At 43.8% G+C, this 22193-nt stretch overlaps 1 long non-coding RNA gene across 1 annotated transcript in view; it reads right to left on the bottom strand.

Annotated features, from left to right (window-relative positions):
- LOC134911707 (uncharacterized) overlaps positions 1-21758 on the bottom strand; it is a 34879-nt gene extending 13121 nt beyond the window's left edge. Inside the window, exon 1 of the long non-coding RNA XR_010176783.1 lies at positions 21491-21758. This is a non-coding gene — a long non-coding RNA (uncharacterized LOC134911707). The remainder of the gene's footprint in view (positions 1-21490) is intronic.
- Between the last annotated feature and the right edge of the window lie 435 nt (positions 21759-22193).

The following is a 22193-nucleotide window of genomic DNA, read 5'->3' as shown; positions in this document are numbered from 1 at the left end:
GACAGCTGTTGTCAAATTACCAAAAAGCCACCACTTCAGTGTGGAATTATTTCTCCACAAATCTGGACAACATGTGTCAAGCCGTGTGTTGCCTCTGTCAATCCATAATAAGAAGGTGAAAGGACGTTAACCACCTAGGAACATCCTCCCTTACATGTCGCCTGCAGTGCATTCATCAGAAGTCATTGTCAAGTTCAGAAACTTTGGGTAAGTTCGTAAGCAGTCCACTGACACCTAAATCCCTTCTTCCTCTTGTACCCAAGCTCCTGCATCCCACACCACCAACTCCCTCAACGTGAATTTCCTCCTCAGTCAGGAATGTCAGTAGTCCTGCAGGCCATGTCACTGGCATGATTGACGAGTCCTCTCCTAACTGGGATTCTTCCGGAGGATCCTTGAGGGGTACGCCTACTGCTGCCGCCACTGCTATTGTTGCTGTTGGGATCGTCATGCCAGAGGGGAAGTCGGAAGACCACTTGTACTACTTCAACTAAGCAACTGACTGTCCAACAGTCCTTTGCGAGGAAGATGAAATATGACAGCAGCCACCCTGTTGCAAAGCGGATAACTGAGGCCTTGACAGCTATGTTGGTGTTAGGCGTGCATCTGGTATACGCCACTGGTGCAGTGGGACTTAAAGAATTGATGGAGATAGTGTGTTCCCGGTACCAAATCCCATCTTGATTCCACTTCACTAGGAAAGCGATTCCCGGACTGTACAGGGACATTAAGAAAAGTGTCCTTAGTGTCCTGAAAAATGCGGTTGTACCCAGTGTCCACTTAACTACGGACATGTGAACAAGGGGAGCAGGGCAAACTAAGGACTACATGATCGTGACAGCCCACTGGGTAGATGTATTGTCTCCCGCAGAAACAACATCAGCGACACCAGTAGCAGCATCTCATAAACTCCAGCTCGTTCCTTGGCAGGCTACGCTGTGTATCACTGGTTTCCATAAGAGGCACACCACTGAGAACCTCTTACGGAAACTGAAGGTACATCATTGCACAATGGCTTACCCACTTAGACTCTCCTAGGGATTTGTGATATTGGACAACGCCACCAATATTGTGCGTGCATTACATCTGGGCAAATTCCAGCACGTTCCATGTTTTGCACATACAATTAATTTGGTGGTGCCAAATTTTTTGAAAAATGACAGGGGCATGCAAGAGATGCTGTCGGTGGCCTGAAACATTGCGGGCCACTTTCGGTATTCAGCCACCGCGTGCCGAAGACTGGAGTGCCATCAAACACTCCTGAACCTGCCCTGCCATCACCTGAAGCAAGAGGTGTTAACGAGGTGGAATTCAACCCTATATGGTTCAGAGGATGCAGGAGCAGCAAAAGGCCATTCAAGCCTATACATCCACCTACGATATAGGCAAAGGAGGGGGAATGCACCTGACTCAAGCACAGTGGAGAATGATTTCCGTCTTGTGCAAGGTTCTCCAAACCTTCAAACTTGCAACACGTGAAGTCAGTTCAGACACTGCCAGCTTGAGTCAGGTCATTCCTCTCATCAGGCTTTTGCAGAAGCAGCTAGAGAAATTGAAAGAGGAGCTAAAACGGAGCGATTCCGCTAAGTATGTGGGACTTGTGGATGGAGCCCTTCATTCGCTTTGCCAGGATTCAAGGGTGGTCAATCTGTTGAAATCAGAGCACTACATTTTGGCCACCGTGCTCGATCCTAGGTTTAAAGCCTACGTTGTATCTCTCTTTCCGGCAGACACAAGTCTGCAGAGGTTCGAAGACCTGCTGGTGAGACAGCTGTCAACTCAAGTGGAACGTGACCCGTCAACAGCTCCTCCTTCATTTTCTTCCACAACTAGGACTGCGAGGAAATGGATGAAATTTCCAAGACCACCCGCTGGCGGTGATTCAGGGCATTCAGGAGCAAGTGCTGACATCTGGTCTGGACTGAAGGACCTGCCAACGATTACTGACATGTCTACTGTCACTGCATACGATTCTGTCACCATTGAAAAAATGGTGGAGGATTATATGAGTTACAGCATCCAAGTAGGCATGTCAGACAGTACGTATGTATACTGGCAGGAAAAAGAGACAATTTGAAAGCCCTTGCACAAACTGGCTTTATTTTACCTAAGTTGCCCCCCCCCCCCTTCCAGTGTGTACTCCGATAGAGTGTTTAGTGCAGCCAGTCACCTTGTCAGTGATCGGCGTAGGAGGTTAATTCCAGAAAATGTGGAGAAAATGATGTTCATCAAAATGTATAATAAATTCCTCCAGGAAGACATTTACCAGCAATTGCCTCCAGAAAGTACGCAGGGACCTGTGATGGTGGATTCCAGTGGGGACGAATTAATAATCTGTGAGGAGGAGGAAAGGGGTGAGGAATCGGAGGATGAGGACGACATCTTGCCTCTGTAGAGCCTCTTTGTGCAAGGAGAGATGAATTGTTTCTTTTTTGGTGGGGGGATTAATTGCTTCTTTTTTTGTGGGGGCCCAAACAAACCAGTCATTTCAACCACAGTCATGTGGCAGACCTTGTCGCTAAAATGATCGGTTTGTTAAAGTGTGCATGTCCTGTTTATACAACAAAATGGTTGGTGGGAGGGCCCAAGGACAATTCCATCTTGCACCTCTAATTTTTTTCTTTGCATCGTGTGCTGTTTGGGTCCTAGTTTTTAAAAGTGATATGTCTGACACTGCAGTGCCACTCCTAGAAGGGCCTGGTGTTTGTGCCGCACACTTGTGTCACTTAGCTTAGTCATCCAGCAATCTCTGTGCACCTCTTTTTTTTACTTTGCATTATGTGCTCTTTGGGGCCTAGTTTTTAAAAGTGCCATCCTGTCTGCCACAGCAGAGCCACTCCTAGATTGGCCAGGTGTTTGTGCTGCACACTTGTGTCGCTTAGCTTAGTCACCCAGTGACCTCAGTGCACCTCTTTTTATTCTTTGCATTATGTGCTCTTTGGGGCCTAGTTTTTAAAAGTGCCATTCTGTCTGCCACTGCAGTGCCACTCTTAGATGGGCCAGGTGTTTGTGCCGCCCACTTGTGTCGCTTAGTTTAGTCACCCAGCGACCTTGGTACAGCTCTTTTTTTTTTTTGCATTATGTGCTCTTGGGGTCCTAGTTTTTAAAAGTGCCATCCTATCTGCCACTGCAGTGCCACTCCTAGATGGGCCAGGTGTTTTTGCTGCCCACTTGGGTCGTTTAGCTTAGTCATCCAGCAACCTCAGTTCAACCTTTTGGCCTAAAAACAATGGTGGTCATTCCGAGTTGATCGCTAGCTGCATTTGTTCGCAGCGCAACCATCAGGCTATAAATTGGCAGTACTGCTCATGCATATGCGGCGCTATGCGCACGCGCGTCGTATGGGCACAATGAACGATGTCGTTTTGTACAGGGTCTAGCGAAGCATTTCAGTCGCACTGGTGGCCGCAGAGTGATTGACATGAAGTGGGCGTTTCTGGGTGTCAACTGACCGTTTTCAGGGAGTGTTCGAAAAGATGCAGGCATGCCAGGAAAAATGCAGGCGTGGCTGGGCAAACGCAGGGCGGGTTTGTGATGTCAAAACAGGAACTGAACAGTCTGAAGTGATCGCAAGCGCTGAGTAGGTTTTGAGCTACTCTGAAACTGCACAAAAAAACTTTGTAGCCGCTCTGCGATATATTCGTTCACACTTCTGCTAATCTAAAATACACTCGCAGTGGGCGGCGGCCTAGCGTTTGCATGGCTGCTAAAAACTGCTAGTGAGCGATCAACTCGGAATGACCACCAACATTGTGAGTTGTGAGGTGTTTAGAATAGACTGGAAATGAGTGGATATGAATGTTTTTGAGGTTAATAATACCGTAGGATCAAAATTACCCCCAAATTCTGAGATTGTAGCTGTTTTTATGTTTTCTTAAAAAATCATCCAGATCCAAAACCAAAACCCGAAAGGGTGGTTTTTGCAAAACAAATCCAGATCCAAAACACGAGCGAGGATCCAGATCCAAAACGAAAACACAAAACACGAAATGTAACCGTCGCACATCTCTATATATACAGTGCATCCGGAAAGTATTCACAGCGCTTTACTTTTTCCACATTTTGTTATGTTTCAGCCTTATTCCAAAATGGAATAAATTTATTTTTTCCCTCAAAATTCTACACACAATAACCCATGAAAAACGTATTTTTTTTTAGATTTTTGCAAATTTATTAAAAATAAAAATAAATAAAAAGAAATCATATGTACATAAGTATTCACAGCCTTTGCTCAATAATGTGTTGATGCACCTTTGGCAGCAATTATAGCCTCAAATCTTTTTGAATATGATGCCACAAGTTTGACACACCTATCTTTGGGCAGTTTCGCCCTTTCCTCTATGCAGCACCTCTCAAGCACAATCAGGTTGGATGGGAAGCATTGGTGCACAGCCATTTTCAGATCTCTCCAGGGATGTTCAATCGGATTCAAGTCTAGGCTCTGGCTGGGACACTCAAGGAAATTCACAGAGTTGTCCTGAAGCCATTCCTTTGATATCTTTGCTGTGTGCTTTGGGTCGGTGTCCTGCTGAAAGATAAACCGTCACCCCAGTCTGAGGTGAAGAGCGCTCTGGAGCAGGTTTTCATCCAGGATGTCTCTGTACATTGCTGAATTCATCTTTCCCTCTATCCTGACTAGTCTCCCAGCTCTTGCCGCTGAAAAACATCCACATAGCATGATGCTGCCCACCACCATGCTTCACTGTAGGGATGGTATTGGCCATTGGTATTGGTGATAAGCGGTGCCTGATTGATCATTGGAAACAGGATGCACCTGAGCTCAATTTTGAGCTTCATGGCAAATGATGTTAATACTTATCTACATGTGATTTCTTAGTTTTTTATTTTTAATAAATTTGCAAAAAATCTAAAAAAAAACTTTGTTCACGCTGTCATTATGGAGTATTGTGTGTAAAATTTTGAGGGACAAAATTTATTTATTCCACTTTGGAATAAGGCTATAACATAACAAAATGTGGAAAAAGTTAAGTGCTGTGAATACTTTCCGGATGTACTGTATGTATGTATGTATATATATATATACACTGCTCAAAAAAATAAAGGGAACACTAAAATAACACATCCTAGATCTGAATGAATGAAATATTCTTATTAAATACTTTGTTCTTTACATAGTTGAATGTGCTGACAACAAAATCACACAATAATTATCAATGGAAATCAAATTTATTAACCCATGGAGGTCTGGATTTGGAGTCACACTCAAAATTAAAGTAGAAAAACACACTACAGGCTGATCCAACTTTGATGTAATGTCCTTAAAACAAGTCAAAATGAGGCTCAGTAGTGTGTGTGGCCTCCACGTGCCTGTATGACCTCCCTACAATGCCTGGGCATGCTCCTGATGAGGTGGCGGATGGTCTCCTGAGGGATCTCCTCCCAGACCTGGACTAAAGCATCCGCCAACTCCTGGACAGTCTGTGGTGCAACGTGGCGTTGGTGGATGGAGCGAGACATGATGTCCCAGATGTGCTCAATTGGATTCAGGTCTGGGGAACGGGCGGGCCAGTCCATAGCATCAATGCCTTCGTCTTGCAGGAACTGCTGACACACTCCAGCCACATGAGGTCTAGCATTGTCTTACAATCGGCGGCACTAACATCCCGTGTGGATGTTAGTGCCGCCGATTGTAAGTTCAGTGGAGCACTGTTAAATGTGCTGACCGTTGTCAGTGTAACAATATGCAATTGCAGGTAGCCGGATAGTGTAAAGTGTTGGTGCTGCCGATCGTAAGTGCAGCGAAGCACTGTTGTGTGAGCGGGCCGCGGTCAGCGTGTCAGTATGTGAATGCTGGTAACCTGGTATAGTCCAGTAGGCAGCTGATGATAACAGAAATATGCCCTGCTGGATGCAATAGCTACCACCTCCCCTCCGTGACAATGCTGGATTTTTAGGATGTATCGGCGGGCGGAGGAGCAGATGGCCAGTAGGCAGCTGATGATAAAAGAAATATGCGCTGTGTCATTACTGACTGCCTCCATTGGAATCCAAGAACACATCTACACAAGATGCATTTACAGCACTACAGGCTTGAAGTGCACATTAGGAGGAGAGACACAGCTGTGATAGGTAAAGTTGGAAACTGTCTAAAGAATATATGTGAAACATTTTGATAGTGACAGCAGTGACTCCCATCTCTCCCTCGCCCCTCTCTCCCTCACCCCTCTCTCCCTCACCCCTCTCCCTCTCCCCATCTCTCCCTCAACCCCCTCTCCTATCTCTCTCAGTCTCTTCTCTCCAATCTTTATCTCTCTCTCACCCCTCTCTCTCCCTCTCCTCCATCTCTCTCCCTCACGTCTCTGTCTCTCTCTGCTCTCCCATCTCTTTCTCCATCTCTCCCCTGTGGGGATGCATAATGTTAATGAGGGGTACTACTGTGCTGTGTGATGAGAATAAGGTTGCACTACAGCATGGCGTAGTTTTAATGGTTTTTTTTTACATTTTTTCAATTAACGTTTAATTATTATTTCTTTAAAAAATTTTAAAAATTAAAACATTTTAATTAATGGTTTTTATTTTTAATTTATATATATATATATATATATATATATATATATATATATATATATTTATTTATTTTTTCGGGGGGGGGGGGGGGGGGGTTTGGGGGTGCCAAATTACTGCCTTGTCCCCGGGTGCCGAGAATCCTGCTTTCGGCCCTGGTCCAGGAGGCTAGAGGTGAATTGAAGCCTCCAGTTTAGTTATACGCCAAGATCTGTCTTCACTGCATATGTGTGGTCCCAGCACATGGTCATAAATACCAGGCCTGAAAATCTGTTTCCGTTCCATAATTTCTATTGCACTGCTAAAAAAGTCCCTTGCAACCACTGTCATTTAAGCAATAATAATGAGTAGACAGCATTCTGTCCTAAGCCTGCCATGAAATATTGTCAGATACAGTAGCTGTATATGCAATGTTAATATTCAGAAGTGTAGACCTTCTAAAAAATAGCACCCATTCTGCAGATTTTTTTTTGTTTTGTAAATGACGCTACTATGCTACCAGGACATGTAATGAAAGAACAAGTCAGCACACTGTTATTGCATAGGTAGCAAAGAAGTGAAAAGATGAACTGTCGAATATTCATCTTCAGCAGTAAAAAGGGTAATTACCCTTCCAGTATCAGCAAGAGAGAAAAGGTTAATTATCTCATTACTACCATGAGCAGTGGCAGCATAAGAGTTTATTTCTCTCACGAAAAGGCCAGTGATGTCTCACTCTCCTCTAACACCAGACGTAGGCTCTAGCCAGAGCAAGGGAACTTGCAATAGGGTGCACAACATACAAACAGCTTTTGCTGACACCACTCTGTGCTTGTACTTTCAATATTTTCTGATTCGAAAGGTTTTAAAAATTCATGACTATGTAATATTTGAAATTCTAAAAGTGGATAATGTTATTTTTTATGGTATACAATAACTTATTTATTTCTTCATTTAAATATTAATGACATATGCACACAGCCATTTAGGCAATGATTATTTATTTTCCATTACAGAAATCCTGCACCATACATTACAGTATTATATTATTACAGTGGCTAGATTTTAACCTGTGACTGTCTGTGTGCAGTCCTCCTCCGGGTGGTCTTCTGCCAGGGTTCCCACCTTTTCATGCTGGCAGAGTAGAAGAGAAGGGAGCAGCACACAGGTGCTGTAGAGGTATCCGGTCTTTAGGTCGACAATCATTAGGTCGACCACTATTGTCGACATGCATTAGGTCGACATGGTCACTAGGTCAACGTGGCAAATGTCAACACGTGAAAAGGTCGACATGAGTTTTTCACATTTTTCAATATTTTTTTTTTACATTTTCATACTGTACGATCCATGTGGACTATGATTGGGAATAGTCATTTGTGCCAAGTGCAGCGGTAGTGAGGCACCTTGCCTGAAGCATGGCGAGTGAAGCGAGCCATGCGAGGGGACACAGTGCACTAATTGGGGTTCCCGGTCACTTTACGAAGATAACGATATCAATTTTTTTTAATAAACTCATGTCGAGCTTTTTCCATGATGACCTTATCCAGGTCGACCTAATTACCATGTCGACCTATTTTATGTGTCAACCTATTCACTGTAGATCAATAGTGGTCTATGTTATGACTGCTGACCTAGTTACTGTCGACCCAACGATCCACACCCGCTGTAGAAAGGTGGAATGTATCCTATATAATAAATAGCTAACGCTGCTCCTCGCCTCTGTTGGGCGGAATTCAAGAGTTTGGTGCAGCGACAGCCACTAGAAGGTTCCCAACAGACCAATTCTAGTGTTGCACAGCCTCCGGTGCTAGCATTACAGTTATGTTGTTCACTCATTTTGACACGCTGGTAACTAGTATTAAATATAGGTGGCAATGCTTAATCTACCCTACTGTAAGTACACTGCACAATAAAGTGTTCAAAATGTTTAAAATTTTGTTTCAAAATGATTTTGATACAGTATTAATAACTGTCACATGTTATGTGCAAATAAATAAATATAAAATGTAAGATAATGTGTACTTTCATACAAAGGAAGTTTTAAATGTAATTCAATATTCTAGATTGATATACTGTAATATTTATTGTTGGCATAGCAGTGTCATTTTGATGTACAACTCTGGTGCTTTATGTGCACATCCTACAATATACATCTTATAATATACAGTACATGCACACCCTATAATATATGTGCATATCTTATAATAAACTGTATATGCACATCCTTTAATAAGAATATACCCAGGGGTTAAAGTGGGGGGGAACGAGGTGGAACGGAGTTCCACAACCTGTAATTGTAGGGGGAACTAGTTCCACCTCCTCCATTGCACAGTAATTCCAACAGAAAAGCCTGCTCTGTCATCTACGCCAATAGATGATGCAGGTGGCGCTAGTGTTACTGATGATCTGCAGCCACCTCCCCCTTCCTCATGGTCCTCCTCCATCTACAGCCCACCCCTCCTGGTACTCACACGTGCTCTGTCTGTTAGACAGCATTCATCCCCTCCTCATCTGCCAGTGGCTTTCTTTTCCAGCACGGCATGTGTGATGGCATACTGTCATGTAGAGCCATGAAGAGAAGCAGGCTCTGTGCATCTAGCAGACAAGATGAGAGGGGGCTGGAGGGACAAGAGAAGTGGAGAAGCTGCTGGAGGTATACAGGGCATGGAGCTGCTTTAGGGACACATGTGGTGAGCTGCTCGAGTGACAGAGGCAGAGATGTATATAAGGGGCAATACTGTGGGCATTATGTGTATAAGCAGCACTACTGTGGGCATTATGTGTAAAAGTGGCACTACTGTGGGCATTATGTGTAGTGCAACATGAATAAAGGGCACTAATGAGTGACATAACCTGAGTAAGGGTCATTACTATGTTGTTGTATGTGAATCAGGGGCACTACATGCAATATAATATGACTAAGATTGTGCTACTGTGTGGTGTAATTTGAATTGGGGGTACTATTGAGTGACCAAGCTGCTTCTTTGTGAGATCAATGTCTCTTTTATAAAGTAATAGAAGTAGTTCACTAATTTATAGTTTTCCGGGGGTGCTAAAAACACTAGCACTGGCCCTGGCTCAGGTTAACGTGAGGGGAGGGGGGCTAGATGGTGGGGTAAATGAGTTCCACCATCTCTCCAGGATCACTTTAAGCCCTGAATACACCCATCGTACATATAGACCTATTATAATAGGGGCAAATGCTGGGGTTTACAAACTTGTACTTTTAAGGAATAACCATGCAGAATAAATATAGTTAAAGAGTAAATATAGAATATGTATATATATATATATATATACATATATATATATATATACATATAGAGAGAGAGAGAGGGAGAGCAGCAATGCCGTTGCTCGATCACAATAAGTGATATGGCCTGGGTGCCTTCCAATTCCATGTCAATGGAAGTAATAGAAGGTGTAGGTGAGTTGGCACTCACAGAGCTTAGATAAACCCAATATAATCAGGTGACCAGCACCAAACAATAGGTCAACGTTTCAGTTTTAATTTAAATCCTGACAGAAGTTTTTACATTAAAACTGAAATGTTTGGTGCTAGTCGCCTGATTATGTTGAGTTTATCTAAGCCCTGTGAGTGCCGCCTCACCTACACCTGATTTTATATATATATATATATATATATATATATATATATAAATAAATATATATATATACACATACTGATAAAGATGGCATATATATTTCATGATTACCCTTTACGGTTTCAGTGACTCATAGATTGAACATGTTGCTAATTTCCACAAAATATGATTGGACTGTCCTGACAAAGGTCTCCTAGTAGAACAAAACTTCAACTGCTACCCCTGTGGTATGACTGTGAGTCAATAAATGTATTTTGATGTCTCAGAAAACCTGGTAACTGCACTCTCTACTTGTATTTGTATTCCCATTTCATTAAAAAAAAAGTCATGCCCCTTTTCCTCCCCTGGTGAACAGCAGAACAGCAGATCAATGTGTGTTGGGCAAATCAGATGATTACTATACTTACTTGGGCTGTCTTCTGTGCTGTGTCTCTCAGTCCTGCCCTATTCAGCCTCATGCATTATAACTGGTGGATAGCTCCAGCTATCCACCAATGTGTGTAAGCATCTCACCACTGTGATTAGTGGATGTCCAGAGCCATTCATTAATTAGCATTGCAGTGCTGCATCCTAACAGAAAGTCGGGACCCTGCCGTGCCTGTTACTGGCAGGTGACGGTGGGCAGCAGAAGGGCAGAACATGTTGCCCAATTGCTGTGATTGCTGTGATTGTTTTAGAACACAACTGGAGAGATTGGGCAGAGTCATCTGCCTGCATGCTCCCTGGCCTAGACTGCCCGTGGTACTCTAAAAAAACAATTTGGTGGTGGTGGGGTTTTCTTGCTACTAACTTTCCCATGACACAGCCCCTGATTTGCTGTCCAGTTATTAACTAGCCAGTAAGCCTATAGTAGGCACATCATCTTTGTAACCTGACTGACTAATGCTTTGTTTAGTACTACAAGGTACTGTATATCAATTGAAGATTTTGGGCCCCATTTATTAAAGTGTAATTGTGGGAAAATCTAAGTATCCCCAGCATTTAAGCAGGAGAGGCTGCAGCAGATACCTCTGATATCTTTAGCGGTGCCTCCATTTCAGATCACAAAAGCAGTCCCCCGATGCAAAGCTCCTGTGGCTTGGTCCAGCGGCTAATACCATTTGAAAATGATGTTACTCCACAGTAGGGCTATGGGCTACTGTATTGCAGGTTTTACTGGAGAGGGATTTTCCGGATGCACTCAGTCACCCCCACTATTGTATGTGAAGGCAGATGGGTGCACATGCGCAGTTGTGCACTGACACTGAAATCAGAAGCATAGTGATGGTGTAAGCTACCTATCTGATGCCAGCTCTTTGCCATGCCCAGCATAAGTTTCTTGCAAAATTTTGGTGAAAACTGACTGTGGGTCACCTCAGTCTCTGCCCACCTCCCCATCTCCGCTCCATCCTCAACTCTGTATTCCCAGCACTCCATCGTGAACACCCACACTACCCTCGCCAACCTGGTGGATGGTCCTCCTCTTCTAGGACTGTACCATCTTCCTTGCAATGGTACAAACCTTCTACAATTATGGGCAAAAATGTGGATTATGGTAAATAGGGTCCCAAGGGGCCAATTCTGACCTCACAGGTTGCGATCAGGTCTGCACTGCGCATGCGTATGCACAGCAATGCGCAGGTACGATGGACCACAGCAATGGGGATCGCCAGTCAGTGACGGGATGGTGTGAAAATTCCACACGCACAAGCAATCGCAAGGAGATTGACAGGACCAGGGCGTTTGTGAGTGGCAACTGACCGTTTCTATGGAGTGTCCAGAAAAACGCAGGAGGGACCCGACGTTTTGTGGGAGGATTTCTGAAGTCAGCTCCGGCCCCAATCATCGCAGCATGTGAGTAAGCCCTCCAGCACAAGCTCTCCAGCACAAGTGATCGCACACCTGCATACACAATACCCCCGACTACCTGATCGCAGGGATGAAAAAAATGCACCCTAGCGATCAAGTCTGAATTACCCCCCCCATGTTTGGAAGCATTCATTTATGTGAAATATATATATATATATATATATATATATATATATATATATATAATATCAGGTAACACAATTCATTTTGCACACTCAAAAAAAATTAAAATTAAAATCATTTAATGATGATTATACAGTATATCTCTTAGGGACTGAGTCCATGTGCTGACATGATTCCATTCCCTGTTTCTCTCCAAGTAAGAGACTAGCTATGATCTACTGAGAGCCTTAACCAAATCTCTGGATTCTTTCTGGAAGGTACACTGCTCTTTGCAATCATCTTCTGACACTCTGGACAGCGTGACTTCTCACCAGGGGCATCAGAACGTTTTTAGGTTGGGGGGGGGGGCAAGATATAATCTCAATTTGGCGCCCCTAAATTGCTGAATCGCTAAAGGCCAGATCAACACTAAATTCCCACAACCAGAAAAGCATACTATTGTTTTGGCTTCCTCATGTACAGATGTAGCCACACTCATCATCACGACATGGATGGCGTGCCTAGTGTGCCCGCATCTATGGCGTGCACTCCATAGGCTTCAATGGTGCAATCGCCGGCTGCGACTAGTTGCAGCACGGCGTATACTGCAGCTTGTGGCGATGCGTATATCCATGTATATGCATCGCGGCAACGATGAGTATGGCTATAACCGTAATTAGTGACCAGAATGTCTGATTGTATGATGTCACTTCAGCTCTCCCATGTCACTCTAGTTTTCTACCACGTGCCCCATGTAGCAGAGAGAGTATATCAAGCACTAGCAGTGACCAGTGCAGTGCTGGCGCCGAGGTGACTGATAGTAGTGGCCGTGAGAGTTACAGGGAGGGCGAGGGCAGGGGTGCTGAGGGAGAGTTACAGGGAGGGTGAGGGCAGGGGTGCTGAGGGAGAGTTACAGGGAGGGCGAGGGCAGGGATGCTGAGGGAGAGTTACAGGGAGGGCGAGGGCAGGGGTGCTGAGGGAGAGTTACAGGGAGGGCGAGGGCAGGGGTTCTGAGGGAGAATTACAGGGAGGGCGAGGGCAGGGGTGCTGAGGGAGAGTTACAGGAAGGGCGAGGGCAGGGGTGCTGAGGGAGAGTTACAGGGAGGGCGAGGGCAGGGGTGCTGAGGGAGAGTTACAGGGAGGGCGAGGGCAGGGATGCTGAACTGCTGTGGCAACCCCCCAAATGAGAAATTACCTTAATTAGTCTTTAATAACTCACCTTCTGCAGCACTGCCTCTCCTGCAGATCTCCTCTTCTTCTCACAAAGCGATCTTCCAGGGACCTGCCAGGCACAGGACAGGTACGTACTACCCCTGCACCCCCTCCACGCACACTACACTGCAGTCACTACCCTGAACCTCCCTCCCAACACGCTACACTATCACTGCTACCCTGCACCCCTCTCCCCACACACACTACCGCCACTATCCTGCACCCACTTTCCCCACACACACATTACACTACTGCTGCTACAATGCACCCCCTCTCCCCACACACATTACACTACCGATGCTACAGTGAACCCCCTCTCCCTACACACACTACATTACATTACCACTGCTACTCTGCACCCCTTCTCCCCACACACTACATTGCATCACCACCACTACCCTGCACCCCCTTTCCCCACAATCACACACACACACACACACACACACACACATACACACACACACACACACACACACACACATTACACTACTGCTGCTACCCTGCACACCTCTCCCCACACACACTACATTACACTTCCGCTGGTACCCCGACTCCCCTTTCCCCATACACACTACATTAAACTACCGTAGCTACCCTGCAACCCCTTTCCCTGTACACACTACATTACACTATCGCTGCTACCTTGCACCCTCTCTGCCCAGTAAATATAAGGGAAATGGGGGATAAGGATATCCTCTGCACTAGAAAAATATTGGTATTTTTTCGTTTTGATGAAAAATTCCCCAAATTTTATGATTACAGGAAGTTTTGTTACCATTCATCATAGGGGATGCTGCCATAGACAATAAAGTTACAGAACAACACAGGACAGAAAAAGATTGTCTCTTTGTTGGCGCACTTGAAAGAAAAAAGGAAGAATATTTACATTTACTATAAGTATGTTACATTAAAATATAACTTTTATTATTACTATCTTATAAGGTTGCAATTGAGAAACATAAATGTGAAATAATGTGTACAATTCGTGTAAATTCTGTGAATAAATTCAATAGTGCAAACTAGTAAAAACTGATTCACTGTGCCTAAGTTTTCTGCTCAATTAATTATATCATAAATATACAATTGAAGAGTAATAAATATTGCATGATAGCTGTATGTAGGGTTGAGTAGCATATACTGCTCACATAGATGGCAAAAATAGGTATCAAGGACCAAATATCTATAGGTGATGTAAGAATAAATTGATGAGACTAGAGCGTGTTTAATTTCTGTTTCATATGTTGAAAAACACACTGGGATAATCCCACAACCTCATATACTCTCATTATTTCTTGCAAGATCTGCCTGTAATAATGTGGTTGTCTAAGCCAGTTGCTGCTGACAGAGGACCCTATCGCACCATCGTTTGATTATTCATAAACAATGAGACCGCAACTGAGTATCCAAGTCTGCTTAGTATTGGTCCCTAAATAATAAATTGTTCCAACTTTTATGTATAAGTTGGGTCACATCAATTATGCAGGTTGGTCCTATGAGCACCCTTCACATATCAAGTGGATATTTATGAATGCAGATGCTTTTATTATAGGCGGCTGCCGCTGTTCTCCGCATTCAGACTCCCCGTAAATACTGTAGGGGTTATTATGTCTTAAGTGTGATCAAAGATCACAGTGGCTATATTGCCTGCCACTTGATATGGTTGACTAATATGTCCCATCAATTATTAATGTTAAATATTAAAGGGATATATCCCCATTACAATCCTCATTATGATAATTTTAGCCGTATAGATATAGATAAAAGTTCAAATTATAAACAGTTATCCTATCTCCTCGTCTAATATGTGTACAGCATGCTTGTTAATTGCCACTGCACTTATATTAATTAGTGGGACCCTATTGTGTGGGTTCAAAGTGCGGACTCCGCATCCAACTGTGCTGCCGGCCTGAATCGTAATAACCTCTAGGTGTGCAGCAACTATGAATAAATTCCAATAAAGACTTATTGATTTTGTGCTAGAGGAGTACCCTGTGTAGCTGTTTTAATTAGTTAGATAGATACATCTTTAATATAGCGAGTTGCACACACCTAGCAAATTCCTATAATAATACTGCTGTTCTGTACGTGCCGTTGGTTAAGAATCAAAGTATTCCACACCCAATGTGTACAGTGAATATTTGAATACGATATTATCTGTATCAATGCGGCTATACCACAATGGTATTATTGAGCAAAAGCTGTGTTGGGTATATTCCTGTCTGGCACGTGTCTCAGAGATCTTGATAGAGAGGCGCAGCAGCTGTGAAGAGTATTCTGACTTGTATTATTGATTATAGTACATTTTCAATCACTTTAATATTGTACAATGGGCAGGACAAATTGGTTCATGCCTCACTAATGTGTTAAATTACAAGTCCTAAAAACTGCTTGTGGTCCGCTATTACCAAACCACACCTGCCGTCTGAAATTTACTGGTCCTCATATCTGACTATATACAACGTCTGTGCAGTAGCTACGCTATTCTGGCATTTTCACACTCCCTACATAACAGTAAATCATGCTATTTCTTCTATCTCTCATCTATCCACATTCTGTTGTATAAAATCATTCGAGCACATTTTTTCACTGTGATCAGTACGAGCGGGCTTGTCAGCACCGCTCTGAAACGCCGACGTGCACTTTTCGCAATTGCTTTGACAAGGCGAACCCGAATGACCAATCCTGAATACTTTTAACAGAGCATTCCACCTATCCCAGACCTCGATCTCTGTCACATGGTCTACTGGACTCCTGTGAACCGCACCATTCATGTAATAGCGGTCCCGGTGGAATGCATGATTAATCGTCCCGAATCACGTGACGATTCTGAACCAATCCCGGGCCAGTAATCACGTAGCGCTCACATTCTCGTGTGAGCACAATACTCACAGCGAAATTAATAAAAATCCACTCACATAAGGATAACTTCTATTGGTATTTTCATAAAGTAGTAATAATGATGTATTTATTACCTTTTTCTATAAGATGAATGAGAGGAGACCCATTATGCCGTTCCCTCCATTATATATGTTAGTAATATCCAGATATGTGTGTATATATATGTGTATATACACATAAATATCATATGGATTTGAGTGATGTTGGTCTTTCATATTCTTAGGAAAAGATGAATATAGTGTGGTATAAATTGATTATACTCAGACCATAATGATTATATATAACATAAATAAATATTTGTACATATATATTGTGTAAAATAAATTGACAAACTAAGAAAATATGTAAGAGTGTGTGATTAAATAAAAAGAAAAATTGTTAACAGAAAATGAAAATAATAATACTGGCAAGAAGTGAGACAGTGACAAGTGAATTAATTTAGTGATAAATAATATTATTAATGGTGTAATTATAGGGGAATATTCCCTTGGGTAACATTCCCTTTTTATGTTGAGTAAAATGTAAACCTCAACAAAGGCTATGCAATATAAAACTATATAAACAAAAATAAGATATGAATTAATTAGGTGCTCTGAGCGGATGTGAAAAATGATAAAATGATAAAAAGATAGGTTGTGTGAAAACCAATGTGAATGAAACTAAGTGAAAAAACAGTTGAAAAAATGTGTAATAGTGATCAAAATAAACCACAACCTAACTTCGTCACATAAATTGCGTGTTATATTAAATGACTATTCTCCTTTATTGCTATATATAACATATGGAAAAATAAAACCTCCTTTAATCATACAGTCATGATTTTAATATCCATTTGGAATTGAGGGAACCTGCTTATGGGAAAACCTATCCATCCTATTTCAGTTATGATACTTGATTCACTAATTGAATAATTGTTACTAATCCTATTTCAAAAAATGTAAGTTGCTGAAGATAAAAATAAAAATAAATAAATATACATTCTAAGTATGGCTTAGTCCTAGATTCGAAAGAGATTCAAGGAGAAAAAAAAAAAGATTGGCTGCTTCTAAAAAAAAAGTATATATATTAATTATGGACATAATGACATCAATTCAGACCCGGATCCAAAAAAGATTGAGGAAAACCGGCAATCCGAGTACCCATCAAGGTTACACACAGGTAAGTCTACCAAGTATGATGAATATATATTCACAATACAACGAATATAGATGTAAATTGTTGAAAAAACCCTCTGAAAAATAAAGAGTGACTGCGCTTTAGGAAGAAAGAAGATAATAGATTCATCTAGGGTCAGAAAAAACCCTTTTGAACAGAATTGATGATCTCTACCGAAATTGCACACAGATAAAATTAATTGGACATGGTAAGTATGAAATTTTGGATGTTTGATATTTGTATAAATTTATAATATCTCTAGGATTACACACAGATGAATTATCAGGGCATACGAAATAGAAATACTTAAGCACTTTATATTTGTATAGTTTTCGTTAACCCCTCTCGAAAGAGAGGAAATTATAAACATCTCGATTTTGAGAAGATACACAAAATAATATAATATAAAATGCGGGACTCTTCATGGAGGGTGAAGGGTATCTTATGTAATTCTTACTGAATAGGTTGTAACCCCAGGCAGATCACAAAAATGGTAAATAGCTGGTGCCTTCATTTAGACCCTTTGGGTGCAGACTATCCATCAGGAATATCATTTTGCACTCAAATCTGAGCAATTCTCCATCAATGTCACCGCCACGGATCCCTGTTTCGAAGTGTTTCATACCAAATGCTTGCAGGCCTTTAGCGAGACCATCATGATACCTCAAAAAGTGGCTAGCAATTGGGGTAAGAGATTTAAATTTAGCTTTGTCCTGCCTTGCGTTTCTTATGGTACCCACATGCTCGAGCAGTCTCACCTTAAGTTGTCTTATAGTTTTGCCTATGTATATCTTGTTACAGGGGCATATTATTTGGTAAACTACCCCTGATGTGGTGCAGTCGATATAACTCTCTATGTCCCACTTCCTGCCATAGGCGTCATTGTAGTTAGTTCTGGTCGTCATGAATTGACACGCTTTGCATTGTCTGCAGCAGAAAGAGCCCTTCTTGTAATGTAATGGTCTTTTCAAAGATGGTAAATGGCTCCTCACTAAGATGTCCTTTAAGTTACGAGTCCTTCTCCAACTGCTCTGGACTTTTTGTGGTAATATATCTTTAAGGTCCTTGTCAACTGTGAAAACTGACCAGTGTCTTTGTAAGATGTAATTGATTTCCCTCCATTTATTGTTGAAGGTACTTATTAATCTTACTGGCTCTTCTTTAGAAGTTCTGATTTTTGGTACCAACAGGGAATCTCTGGTGTATGTTTTCACATCTCATTTGGCGGTTTTTATTAACCGGTTGCTATACCCCCTTTGCTTTAACCTTTCTGCCAGTTGTTGTTCTCTCACAGAGTATTTGGTTGCATCAGAACAGTTTCTCTTGGTCCGGAGGAGTTCACCTTTTGGAATGCCCCGGATAGTGGCCGGCAGATGTGAACTGCTTGAGTGTAAAATACTGTTCTAAACAGTAATTAACAACTAATTGATGGGACATATTAGTCAACCATATCAAGTGGCAGGCAATATAGCCACTGTGATCTTTGATCACACTTCAGACATAATAACCCCTACAGTATTTACGGGGAGTCTGAATGCGGAGAACAGCGGCAGCCGCCTATAATAAAAGCATCTGCATTCATAAATATCCACTTGATATGTGAAGGGTGCTCATAGGACCAACCTGCATAATTGATGTGACCCAACTTATACATATAAGTTGGAACAATTTATTATTTAGGGACCAATACTAAGCAGACTTGGATAGTCAGTTGCGGTCTCATTGTTTATGAATAATCAAACGATGGTGCGATAGGGTCCTCTGTCAGCAGCAACTGGCTTAGACAACCACATTATTACAGGCAGATCTTGCAAGAAATAATGAGAGTATATGAGGTTGTGGGATTATCCCAGTGTGTTTTTCAACATATGAAACAGAAATTAAACACGCTCTAGTCTCATCAATTTATTCTTACATCACCTATAGATATTTGGTCCTTGATACCTATTTTTGCCGTCTATGTGAGCAGTATATGCTACTCAACCCTACATACAGCTATCGTGCAATATTTATTACTCTTCAATTGTATATTTATGATATAATTAATTGAGCAGAAAACTTAGGCACAGTGAATCAGTTTTTACTAGTTTGCACTATTGAATTTATTCACAGAATTTACACGAATTGTACACATTATTTCACATTTATGTTTCTCAATTGCAACCTTTTAAGATAGTAATAATAAAAGTTATATTTTAATGTAACATACTTATAGTAAATGTAAATATTCTTCCTTTTTTCTTTCAAGTGCGCCAACAAAGAGACAATCTTTTTCTGTCCTATGTTATCCTCTCTGCCCACACACACTACATAACACTACCGCTGCTACCCCGGATCCCCTCTCCCCGTACACACTACATTACACTACCGCTGCTACCTTGCACCCTCTCTCCCCAAAACACTACATTACACTACCGCTGCTACCTTGCACCCTCTCTGCCCACACACACTACATTACACTACCGCTGCTATCCCGGATCCCCTCTCCCCGCACACACTACATTACACTACCGCTGCTACCTTGCACCCTCTCTCCCCCACAAACTACATTACACTACCCCTGCTACACCGGCTCCCCTCTCCCCGCACACACTACCTCTGCTACAATGCACCCCCTCTCCCCACACACTACATTACACTACCTCTGCTACCCCGGCTCCCCTCTTCCCGCACACACTACATTACTCTTCTGCTGCTACCCTGCACCCCTCACCCCACACACACACACAATACATTACACTACTGCTGCTACCCCGGCTTCCCTCTCCCCGCACACACTACATTACACTACCGCTGCTATCCCGGATCCCCTCTCCTCCTACATTACACTACCGCTGCTACCTTGCACCCTCTCTCCCCCACACACTACACTACCGCTGCTACACCGTCTCCCGTCTCCCCGCACACACTACCTCTGCTACAATGCACCCCCTCTCCCCACACACACTACATTACACTACCGCTGCTACCCCGGCTCCCCTCTCACACTACATTACACTTCTGCTGCTACCCTGCACCCCCTCACCCCACACACACACACACACTACATTACACTACTGCTGCTACCCCGGCTTCCCTCTCCCCAAACTACATTACCCTACCGCTGCTACCCTGGCTCCCCTCTCCCCGCACACACTACATTACACTACCGCTGCTACCCAGCTCCCCTCTTCCCACACACACTACATTACACTACCGCCGCTACCCTGCACCCCCTCTCCCCACACACACTACCGCCGCTACCCTGAACCCCACACACGACACTGCCACTACCCTGCACCCTCTTTGTCCGCACACACTACACTATCGCTGCTACCCTACATCCCCCTCCCCACACACTACACTACTGCTGCTATCCTGCATCCCTCTCTGACTGGCTTCTTTCTTCATGCTGGAGCTGGCGCAGCGGTCAAAGAAAGCAGCAGCGGGGAACAGATGACAGCAGAGCGCCAAAGCAAGTGAACATTTCCCTTTTTCTTTCCTCCCACCGCTGGGTTTTCAAAGCAGAAAACCCAGGATGCAGCACACACCGTACTTAATATGCCACTTCTGCCCCCCCCCAGCACACATTAATATGACCCCCTCTCCCCTGCACACACGGATATGATACCCCGCCCCCTCCCCGGCACACATGGATATGATACCACGCCCCCTCCCCGGCACACACGGGTATGATACCACGCCCCCTCCCCGGCACACACGGATATGATACTACGCCCCCCCATCACACACAAACACGATACTACCTCCCCTCCCCAGACACATGAATAGGATACTACCCCCCTCCCCAGACACACGAATAGGATACTACCCCCCCTCCCCAGACACACGAATAGGATACTACCCCCCCTCCCCAGACACACAAATAGGATACTACCCCCCCTCCCCAGACACACGAATAGGATACTACCCCCCCCCTCCCCAGACACACGAATAGGATACTACCCCCCCCTCCCCAGACACACGAATAGGATACTACCCCCCCTCCCCAGACACACGAATAGGATACTACCCCCCCCTCCCCAGACACACGAACAGGATACTACCCCCCCTCCCCACTCCAGACACACGAACAGGATACCCCCTCCCCAGACACCCCCCCCCCCCCCCCCGCATACACATGGATAGGATATTACCCCCCTCTGTTTATCTGCAGCAGAAGTTACCTGTCTCAGCTCCTCTGTGGCTGGTTACTAGGGCTGCAGGCTGATACACTGGCTGGCTGCTCCTCTTCTCACTACAGCTCACTCCTCCCCCAGACAGTGCATAGTCACATGTACATTATGTGACTTCCTGTGTCCTGAGTCCTCTATCTGACGGGAGGAGAGAGAGGGGGCGGTGCTGAAGACTGCTGAATCTTCAGTGACAGAGGTTGGGGAGGAGTTGGAGGAGGCGACGCTGCTGCCTGTCTGCCAGCTGACATGGGCAGCAGGGAGGAGCAAGGAGGAGAGGGGGGGCTTGACACACAGACAGGAGGAAATCAACATCACTGTGACAGAACAGAAGAGCATACTGCCGGCGCCGCTGATTGTCACAGTGTGACAGGTGCAGCGGCATCCAGCAGCAACTCGGGCAATCAGCAAGGTAGCAGGGCAGGGAGAGCGCCTCCCTGCTTTGCATACCTTGCTCAGTGGGTAGCTCCGGACAATCACTGCACGGAGCGAAGGATGTAATGTGCTGTCTTTCACCTGACCGCACAGCACTCCTCCGCTCCTCCTGGACATGATCGGCGCCTCTCTATGTTTGGGGGGGGGGCGAGCTGCCCCCTTGCCCCCCCCCCCAGTTCCGACGCCTCTGCTTTTCACCACCACCAAGGGATCCATTCTTGTGTGTGATTTATAGCTGCTAAAAAGGACCCCATCTATCAGA

The sequence above is a fragment of the Pseudophryne corroboree genome, chromosome 4, assembly GCF_028390025.1.
Source record: "Pseudophryne corroboree isolate aPseCor3 chromosome 4, aPseCor3.hap2, whole genome shotgun sequence".
Classification (NCBI taxonomy): Eukaryota; Metazoa; Chordata; class Amphibia; order Anura; family Myobatrachidae; genus Pseudophryne; species Pseudophryne corroboree.
The sequence above is the reverse complement of the archived record's forward strand: the minus strand, read 5'-3'. Positions and strand labels throughout refer to the sequence as shown.